Consider the following 4,255-nt stretch of genomic DNA (forward strand, 5'->3'; position numbering starts at 1 on the left):
AGGCAGAGACAGTGGGGGGGTGGACAGAGAGAGTCAGGGGGACAGAGGATCTGAAGCCGGCTCTGTGCTGACAGCAACAAGCCTGATGCAGGGCTAAAACTCATGAACCCGGATAACATGACTTAAGCCAGAGGTCATGACTGATCTACCCAGGCACCGCCCCCCTCTATACCTTTCTAACTAACAAATGACCACTATTTGCAGTGTCAACAGCCACTTTTAATTTCCTCCTAAATTTTATTTTCCATTCCTTTCATCATATTGTGGCAACTCTCCAGAGTGTCTTCATTTCTTGAAGATCTTAAGGGATTGGGGCCCAGTTGGGTTACACTATTCTAAAGGGGCCAGGCACACTGAGAAATGTTTTAAAAACCTTTTGGTATTCCAGGTGGCATTCAAGAGGCAATAGTGGCCCCTTGTTTTCTGCCACAGTCCTATTCACTGTTCTTTGGCCAATGAGATTTGCTTTATTTTTATGACTGGTGCTTAGAGTTCCTTCAAAGATTTTTCCCTCCTGTCTCATTCTCCTGGGCTGGGTGTCTTTTGCCTGCTAACACATTCAGCAGAAGCATCTCTTAAAGAGGACAATTTCTATCTAATTACTAGCTGGAAACGTTTTAATTCCTGCAAAATTCTTCAGAAACCCAAAGATCCTCCCCACCAGTAAAACCTCATCTAAGAGTCCTCTTTTGAAATTACACAGAGAAGAGTAAATTCTACTTAGGTCAGAATTTGGAGTTTAAACTTTATTCCTGCTGATAGAACCTTCCTTTTTTACTGATCCTACCTCAGGCATAGACAATGTTTATCCTCAAAGAATAGTCCATTAATCAGTTGCATTAAAATAACCCAAGGTGGTTATTAAAATGTAGATTCCAGGGTCCCGCTTTAAAGCTAAAGAATCAGGGGTACCCAGGTGGCTCAGTTGGTTAAGTGTCAACTCTTGATTTTTAGCTCAGGTTATGATGTCAAGAACAATGGAGCCCCTGCATTGCCCTCCCCCCTCCCCTCTCAAAATAAAGAAATAAACTTAAAAATTAAAAAAAAAAAAAAAACCCTAAAGAATCAGAAACTCTAGGGGTAGGACCTAGTAAGCTGAATGTTTACAAGTGCCTCAGGTCATTTGCTTGCCCATTAAATTTGTGAAGCACTGGCCTTAAAATTAACTAAATCCTTAATTTTCTGGAATTTATAATATTCTCCTAAATAAGTCAAAGAAAGAACTGTAAGCATTGAAAGCACAGGCCAGTCTTGGCATCGAATACATACTCCATTGTAACCCTGTTTATGAACACTTAATAGTTTCTCTGTGGGACAGTTAAGCTGTAGTAATTAGCTCATGGTTCTATAATCTGTATGTCTCCTCCCACATGACATTCGTACCAACTAAAACTATTGCTTACTTCTAGACAGGATGGTAGAACTACCAGACCCACGTGGACTGATGCCACTTCATGTTTCATTGTCTTTTTCATGATAGTTTAAAGATACTTATTAAATTTCTCACAAATCTTGAACCTGAATTTTAGAGTCTAACTTAAGGAGAATAATATTTTACAAGGACTCGCTAAATCCTAATCACTCTAATCATTGATCTCTTTATGGAATATTGCTTTTTAAAACTAAATTGGCAAGGAACTGAGGTTCATCGCTCTTATCTTCACCCTGTCTCTGAATTATAATTCGTGGACAAATTATACAATCTCTCTGTCATATTTTTTTTAGTAGGGATAATTACCCTTTGCAATAAGAATAATATCTCCCAAAGTTCTGTGAACATGAATGAGATCAGGCTTGTAAAATGTTAAAGTTTCTTGAGTGAGGGATCCTATAAAAAGTGGAAATTATTAGTATTCCTTTTATGGGCCTTGAATGAATTATCGACCTGTCAGTGATGAACCTGCCTCTTGAAATATTTCACTTCTTGTTTTTCAAGCTTACTGGGTGACACAGTCAGCTCTTAAATTTTCCTGGAGTATTTTTAGAAGTTTTAAAATTCAGTGGAAAAAAAAAAAAGGAAAGAAAGATCCAAACAAACAGAAAAAACAACATTACCTCCCTCCTAAAGACACACGCATTCCCTAAGACTATAGTGTTTTCATCTTCGTCTTGACTTTTTATTGACTCAATTGATTGAACTTAATAAACCATTTGGGCCATCAAAGCCTCAAGTGCTTTGGGTTAGCTGAAGTATCACAAAGTCCACTAGCTTAGTAGCAGTAAACCCTAATGTATGAAAGTGATCAGAAATAAATTATTTACTTGATGTCATCCTTGGTTGTGAAGTCATTCTATTCATCTATACTTTCAGTTGCTAGTTTGCAGATTGCTCTTTTACATTTTCGCTTCTCCAAAATTAAGGATTTTTGAGAACCTAACTAGAAACAAAACTAAACTAACATCTATCTGCATATCACAATCATTAAATTCTTTATTAATGAGGAAACCTTATTTGGCTCAAGGGGATGTTTGTAGATTGTTCCAATGTTTTTCAATTGCAGAACGGGAGAAGAAATTTCTAAAAATCAAGTCTACTGTTTGAAATGATCATCATACATAGTTGTCTTCCATTTTAAAGTTTATTTTATAAGGATGAGGGGTGCCTGGCTGGCTCATTCGGTTACAGTACATGACCCTTGATCTCAGGGATCCTAAGTTCAAGCCCCACCTTGGGTGTAGAGTTAACTTTAAAAAAAAGTTTAGGGGCACCTGAGTGGCTTAGTCAGTTGAGGGTTTGACTTCAGCTAGGGTCTTGATCTCAAGGTTCCTGAGTCTGAGCCCTGCATCAGGTTCTTTCCAGTCAGGGTGGAGCCCGCTTCAGATCCTCTGTCTCCCTCTTTCTCTTCCACTCCCCACTCACGCTCTGTCTCTCTCAAAAATAAATAAACATATTTTTAAAGTTTATTTTGGGGCGCCTTGGTGGCTCAGTCAGTTAAGCGTGGGACTCTTGATTTCGGCTCAGGTCATGATCTCACGGTTGGTGAGATTGAGCCCTGCAATGGGCTCCTTGCTGATAGCCCGGAGTCTGCACCGGGATTCTCTCTCTTCCTCTTTCTGCCCTTCCCCTGCTCTCTCTCTCTCTCTCTCTCTCTCTCTCGCACGTGCGCGCGCTTTCAAAAATAAATAAACATATTTAAAAAGTTTATTTCATAAGGAGAAAATACATACGTTTTATGTAAAGGAAGAAAAAAAATGGAAAAAACAACCAAAATCTGGAATATGTGATAAACAGATTAAATACATTGACAGATATAAAGACAAGTAAGTGAGGAATGCATTTAATGGTGTGGCAAAGCAGCTCCTCTTGGATAGAAAGTCCATATGGAGAAAAAGTTTCAGGAACCGACTCACTCTTGAGAAGTTCCTTGCAGAGTTACATGAAAGAAAAATATTCGTATCTACCTTGACAGTGGCACAAAGAGATCTGGGTTGAGTTCAGTGGCTTGGGCTTGGTTGACTTCACTTCTTGAACAAATTTGAGGATTAAACATTCACAAATGTTCCTAATATTTTCTGAATGAGGAAGTAAGATATTAGCACTTTTTTCCCCAGTGCTGTATCTACCATTATAGCATCTGTCAGTCAGCCTTCGCTTTAAGCCTTACAGAAGAATCAATACATTCTGATTTGAGAGTTTTCCCCCACATGGTAAAAATAAAATGTGAGATTTCAGTAACTGGCATGAAAAATTTTAGTAGTACCCAGGAAGTTTTCAGAAACCAGAGCTTTTACATAATATGGAAGTTTTAATGTTTTGAAGGTTCAGTAAATTATGTAGTATACAAGAGTGAAGCCTAAATTACCCACTCAGAAGAGTAACCCTATAGCTCACATGTCTGGATCCATGTATGCAGATGGACAGATACACTTCATTTCTCCTGGGAAGTTGAGTTCTAAAAGCTATCACTCAGAACAGACGGCTTTATGATTGCATAAAAAGAACGGGGAAGATGACAGAGTTGCTATAAAAATGAAAGGCCCTTTGGAGTATTAACAGCTGAAAACATTATGACTTAAATGAAGATGTGAAACAAAAATCAGCTCAAAACTACAAATTAAAAAAAACAAAAAAAAAACTTGTGCAGAAGGTTTGAAGCATATGGACACCCACCCAGTTTGTGAGGAGGGCAATGGGGGCCCCAGACTTTAGCTTATTAAAGATGACCTTTCCCCTCTCTAAAATTTCAAAGCTGACGTTTCAAGTGCAGAGCAGACTGTGTGCCATATGTAACATGACCTCAGCTCCACTCTGCCC

Source organism: Puma concolor, chromosome B3 (genome assembly GCF_028749965.1).
Source record: "Puma concolor isolate L17-30 chromosome B3, mPumCon1.1.hap2, whole genome shotgun sequence".
Classification (NCBI taxonomy): domain Eukaryota; kingdom Metazoa; phylum Chordata; class Mammalia; order Carnivora; family Felidae; genus Puma; species Puma concolor.